Source organism: Octopus bimaculoides, chromosome 8 (genome assembly GCF_046866305.1).
Source record: "Octopus bimaculoides isolate indiv1 chromosome 8, ASM4686630v1, whole genome shotgun sequence".
NCBI classification, from domain to species: domain Eukaryota; kingdom Metazoa; phylum Mollusca; class Cephalopoda; order Octopoda; family Octopodidae; genus Octopus; species Octopus bimaculoides.
The window spans coordinates 26,473,031-26,480,530 of NC_142935.1; positions in this window are offsets into that span (position 1 = coordinate 26,473,031).

The following is a 7,500-nucleotide window of genomic DNA, read 5'->3' on the forward strand; positions in this document are numbered from 1 at the left end:
ACACACACACAAACACACATACACACACATACACACATAAATATATATGTATATATATATATGCATATGTTTATATATGTATATATGTAATACATATACTCAGAGGTATATGTGTATAATAGATATATACTTATATATATATATATATATATATATATATATTCACATATATATATATATAAGTATATATCTATTATACGCACAAGCTAGCGCACATATATACATATTCGTACACACACACACACATATATATATATATATATATATATATATATATATATACGTATATATGTACATAAGTTGTATGTGTGTGCTTCTGTGTGTGCGATTCCGTGTGTTTGTGCGGTTGTGGTATGTGTGAGCGGCTGTTGTTTAGAAAATTGATTTGAAAAGAAAGAAAAACAGGCGTTGATTTCTATGCCTGGTATTATTGGCTTTGAATGGAAAGCTCCATGTAATCAATTGTACTATAGAAATGTTAGTAACGTTAATTAAGGCTTGATATAATGCATATATGTAGTTTGTCACGACTGTAACCTTATGGTTACATATTTTAACTGTTCTGCTTTGCAATTTCTTAAACGCCATTGCTGGAATTTTCTTGGAAGGCTATGTATATTAACGCTTTCATTAAATATATTTTATCTGAACTAATTATCCAAACATTCTATTTAAATATTTTCGTTAAGTAAAATACAACAAGGAATTCTAAATAAGTCTCTCACAATTCCCTCTTACCCCACTCATCTGCATGACGTCTTTTCTCTTCCAATGTCGTCGGTAGCTAAAAATATTGAAGTGAAGGTTAGATATTCAAAGGTTTACTGTGTGGATATTAATTCAATGGCTGCATGCAACATTGGATGCTTGCAATTAATAAGTTATTTACAACGAAGCTTGCCTCACAGTTCAATTTATTGAACGCTTGCAGAAGCATTTCTGTTGAATTATAATTATGATGCATTTATACTAGATACAAGATAATATATAAAAGTAATGTTTCACACACGCACATACATGCACTCATAGATAATTATATATATACATACATACACACACATGTGTGTGTGTGTCTGTATATATATATATATATATATATATATATATATATATATATATATATATACAGATACACACGTGAACTTGTGTGTATTTTGTAATCATCCATGAAGCTATTCACACACTTAGTAAATAAAATTAAAGGATAACATATTTTACCTTCCTGATATGAAAGACGATATTTCTTTTAAGATTTGCTTCTTCCTCAAAACACACATTCAAACTACATTTTCTTTCCAGTTATAAGCCATTTTCCAAGAATTTACATTAGCGCATTTGATCTCATACGTGTGCATGCACATATACGCAAACACAGGGACACAAACGCATACACAGGGAAACACACGCATACACACAAATATACACGCATGTATAGAGTCTGTATGGGCTAAAATCTAATAAAAGGCTATGCTCTGCGGCAGTAATTAGTGACGTCAATGAGAACCAGATGTTTATATAATTAGTGTTAGATTCCAATTACAGTTCTTCTGGTCATTTGCCATCAATATGATATTGCTGACAATTTTTTCTTACTGATATAAAACTTCACATATTTCAAATAAAATATGCTACTTAAAAATACACACGTCAAAACTTCTACTTACAGATGTTGCATATAATGAATCTAATGGCTTATTTTTATGAAATTGCGAGATAATTTAAGGTTGATGTTGAAATTGTACCTGCCACAATGATTTTATATGGAACTTTTGCCGTTGTACAAATATTGCGTGTATCCCTAAGATGCGTGATCTGACCCAATTTATTATTATTATTATTATTATTATTATTATTATTATTATTACTACTACTATTATTATTATTATTATTATTATTATTATTATTATTATTATTATTATTATTATTATTACTATTATTATTATTATTATCATTATTATTATTAAGGCTAGTTGAATCGTTGCCTGGTAGAATCGTTTGCACGCTGCACGAAATGCTTAACGGTATTTCGCCCGTCGCTAAATTCTGATTTCAAATTCCACCGAGGTCGATTTTGACTTTCATCCTTTCCGGTTCGATAAATTAAGTAAAAGTCTAGTATTGGGGGTCGATATGAATGACTTACCTTTCCCCACAAATTTCATGCCTTGCGCCAATAGAAGAAATGTTTAATATTATTATTGAGTGAGACAACAGTGCATGCCATGAAAGTGACACTGGGGTACAATTATAGGAAGCCCAATATACCCATCATGACTAATCGTCTGATAAGGGTACACCAGGCACATGCATCACAAACATATGTGTGCTATATGGTGATCTGTTATCAAAATAAACAGCACAAGACCTGCAGGTGGGGGACCAGTTAGAATTTTCCTCAGGCTGAGTAGCCCATCCTACTCAAATGGTCCCCGAATAAGGTTTGTTTAAGGATGATGAATGAAACACCGATGTTTTCAAAGGTGAATTATTCAAACCCCAAAGAATTCCTCTCAACACATGGCTATGATGCTCCCTACAATTTCTGGTCGTTCGGTGTCGAAAAAGAAACTAAGGTCCCAAATTCCGACAACATGGATAAGAATGATCATGAAGATGAATTAAGCATCCATATTGATAGAATATTACCTCATTCTTATTACAAAAGCTGTATCCCTTGCAATTTCATCTGAGTTACCGTTTGCTAATTCGACATGGATATTGTCAAACATTAATGTTGTGTTACGATCCGTCTCCTTCAATTTGCATGTAACTCTATTAACTGTTTCTGCTTCAATGTAAAACGAACGTCTAATTGTAATTATCTTCAAGAGATTTATCTGCTACTACTTGTGTGATACTTTCTAAAGTTCTTGTCTGTCATTTAATCTTTACTTTATATACCTTTAAATATTTAGACATCTGCCTTAAATTACCTACAATTTAATTCAATTATACTTGATGTGGTGTATTGATTTTTGAATGAAAATTCAGTCTCGTATCGATTTGATGTGATATTAAAATTAAATATACTCGAAGTAACTTCAAATCAATGTCATTATATCTACAACTCATTGTTCCAGATACATTACTTATATCCTTCATAATCTAGATCTAAATTGTGCAATGATAAAGTTAGTTATTTATATAAATATATTTAACCTCTTGATACTAAGACGGTTGGGAAGAGGTTTATATTCATAATCAAATGAAAACCTTTATTTCAATATATTTATAATAAAATTAGAATTTTTATTTCAGTATATTTATATTTATTCTGTAATTAAAAATACCTTGCAGGGACTATAATAGAATTTAACGTCTTTCCAATTTACGACTTTGTGGGAAAATCACGTGCACTAGACTACGTTGAATTAGTCACATAACCTGAAAATAGTTTCCTGGATGCAAAATATACATTGTTAGATAAGATTTGGCTTCTAAAATTCATTAAGGGTTTTCAATGTTTGTCGTATTTAATAACCTGACTCCGACAGCACTCATTAATTGAGAGCAGGTAGTAGTTGGTAGTTTGTAGGTTTAAGAAAAAGCTCATATTTGCTTAATTGGCTGAGCATTTGTCATGAGTTGAACTTAAGAATAGTTAGTTGTTTAATCTCAGTGATTCTCATTTAAAGAGATATTGTGTAGTAGAAAAGGAGCTGATAAAGATAATTATCTTAAATGTTCAGATTTGTAGACAGCGTAAATTTGTTGCTACACGTTATCGACAGAAATATTTCTTCAGCTGGAGAAGTACTCTAAATAATTACTGAGCAAGAGCGCAGTAGCTGATGATGGAGGTGCGTGACTTAGTTGTTATAGTGTTAGACTCATGATCGTAAGATTGTGATTTCGATTCATGGACCAGGCGACGCGTTGTGTTCTTGAGCAAAACATATCCTTTCACGTTGATCCAGTCCACTTAGCTGGCGAGAATAAATAATCTTGTGACGTACCAGCGTCCCGTCCAGGCAGGGAATATATTCGCCACGGAAACCGGTAAACCGACCCTGTGAGTTTATATGACAAAGGAAGGAACATTATTTTCTTTGTGTCACTGACGGACATATTATTGGTTAGTTGTTTGTACTGCCGTTTTGAACAATGACTCATTTTACAAATAGAGAAAATCACAAATGTCTAGATATGAAGTATTATTGATTTCAAATTAGGGCTCATGCCCAGAATTCAAGGGGAGGGGACAAGTCGATTACATCAACCCCAGTCTTCAACTGCTACTTATTTTATTGATCCCAACAGGAAAAATGAAAAATCTACCTCGGCGGAATTTGAACTCACAATGTGAAGACGGATAAAATGCCGCTAAGCATTTTCCCAGGGAGCTCACAAATCTACCGGTTCTCCGCCTTTATATGAAGTAATACTGGCTTAAATTTAGAATTAATGTTGGCTTCAAACTATGGCTCAAGACCAATAGTTTTGGTGGAGAGGGCAAATCGATTACATCAACGCCAGTGCTCTACTGGTACTTGTTTTATTAACCCCGAAATGATGAAAGACAAAGTTAACCTCGGTTGAATTTGAACCCAAAACGTAAAGACGGACAAAATGACGCTAAGCATTTTGCCAGACGAGCTAAAAATTCCGCCGGCTCGCTCGCCGCCTTAAATTACAAAGTAATATTGAAATAAGAAAAGCCTGTTGTTGCTAGTAAACTATCAGCAACCATCCAATGTAAACGCATAGAAAGTTTATGATATTTATTTACTTCACAAAGAAATAGTTAATGATGATAGCAAACGGGTAGAATAAGGCAAATGAATATGATAAATATACATAATAAAGTATTAGTCATCTATATTAAAGTAGAATCTTTATGATTCATATAAACGAAATTGCCATAACAACACAACAATATTTTGGCTTCAAATTTTGGCACAAGGCCAGAAATTTCGGGGGAGGGATTAAGTCGATTAATTAGACTCCATTGTTCGACAGGTATTTATTTTCATCAATCCCAAAAGAAGGAATGGTGGACTCGACATCACGGGAATTTGAACTCTGAACTTAATGACGGAAAAAATACCGCCAAGCATTTTGCCAGGTGTACTCTCAATTCTACCTGCTCTCCCTCTGTCAACGTACTAATATATTATAATGATTTTAATCATCTCTTTCCAAATAGTGGTCACGTTCTACATGTAAACGACATCTGAAACTAAATCAAAACTGTTCAAAGCTTGTTCTGGTGTTTGATATAAAAACGATAAATGATGTGAGATCTTGGATGTGGATCTACGTGAAAATAATGAGTGAAAATAAGAGAAAGAGCATATTGTCATGAGTGACATATTTGATAATAGAATACATGATATGTGGTTATAAGAACTATTTCTATATTTGTTCACAGCTCATCTTATTGAAATGTTAAAGCTAATAAAATATGAATGGATAGAGAGAAATATTTCCTGCTGTTTATGTGAATTTGAATATATTAGAGATATTTGAGATTTCTGTTGGGAAAAAGAACAACACAAGATTTTATTTTGTTCTATTGTGTTATTATCGAAGATGGAGACCAACATCAACGTCCCAAGGTACAGACTTCAATAATTATTGAGAGAGATATCTCTCCCATCATGAAACCAAATGTAGTCTGGTTACGCCAGGAATACAGAACATGTAACCACCAATGCGGTTGAGCGCTCATTCGAACTGTTTGCTATTAAGACACTCACACATACACACACACACACACACACATGTAAATAAATATATATATGGGGGTGGTTCTCTGTGTGTATACATATAGATACCCCCACGCACATGCGCATACACACACATATATAATCTAAAATTTTGCCATAGAAGAAATGAGTTAAGTCTTAAAATAGTGCCTCGGAGATAATGATGTTGGCAGTCAGTTATCCATATTTGACTTATAATGAAAAAGAATTTCATATAATAATCAATCTATTCTTCAGTGACGTTGAATATCTCCACGAAAAGGATAGAAAACATTACACACAACTGAATGGAAAGTGTTCCTATAAATGATCAGTTGACATGCACTCAATTTGTGGAGCCAATGTATAGCTGATGAAGCCACTCGAGTTTAAATTCGTAGGTTAGTATTATTATGAGAATATATTGGAGAAAATGCAGTCGCCTAAGTTTGCGAATGAAACTTCTATTGATCCACTTAGTCTCTTTAACAACAAAGGTTAATAGATCTCTTTTATGCTTCTTAGTAATTCTCTTTATATAGAAAGATCAGAAAACTTAATGAAATTACTGTGATTAATAGTTAGTATGACCTAGAGGTGGAATTTTAAGAGATATTTTGTGCTTTCGAAAGTACTAGGAGCTGAGGAGGCCTAATATATCCTACGACAATGTAGAGATACCAGGGATAGCAGTGCAAGTATAGACGCACATGAAAGTACATGGAATGGTTTAAAAGATTATGAAGGAAATAATGATTTTCTATGATTTCTATAGCTTTAATGATTTTACATGTGACTGGTATGAGTGATCAGAAACTCATTGAATGGGAAGTATGGCTATATCCAGCATCGTAAATTATTTTTTCCTGAAAATATATTGAAGACCTAAATACTATAAACAAACTGGGAGAAAATAAAATGGTTAGGAAAAAACGCCGGAAATGTCACCCATTAACTTAAGTAATTTCTTCCGATCAGTATTTAAATCGACTGAGGTATGTATTGAAAGAATAGAATTTTATATGGCTTTCAATTATAATAATGTCTCACAACTGCTTGTTATTTATAGACATATCTAACTATAAAGCATAGTGGATAATAATGCATCTGATTTATATAGAAACAATTTTTTAAACTATAAAGTATTTATTTTTTGATTACTGTACAAAATGATTCCCATAATTGGAAGTAATATCTAATTTAGCAGCTGATATATTTCTTTTGCATGTACAACAACTTATATCTCTGATTCGGATATCAATGTGGAAAATATATTATTTACAGGAAATGATAATGCTATTTTCGTCTTGATATGTTTTTTATGGCATTTAGAACTATGCTATATGATGACTGACGCTGTTTTACTTTTCCTGTTTTTATGAATGTCCGAAATCACTAGTCTAGATAAAAAATTATGAATACTATTAAAATATTTGAACGAATGACATTGACAAGAAATTAAGTTTTATTGATATTTGGTCTGAAATACGAAGAAATGACAGTTGTAAAACTATACATTTAGCTCAGGTAATAGCTTTGAGACAGTGTGTATCAATTTTCAGATAGGATCTGACGAAAAACATACGTCTTACAGTGTAGCGTTCTGAAATCAGAAAGAAAGGAACGACGAACATTTTAATGAATTTATCGCAGTTTCATAGACATGCTGTAATGTAAAGGTTTTATAATAAATTACTGCAGGCGGCGAGCTGACAGAATCGCCTGCACACCAGAAAGAAAAATGCTTAGCGGCATTTCGTTTACCTTAACATTTAGAGTTCAAATTCTGCCGAGGTCGTCTTTCATCCATCAG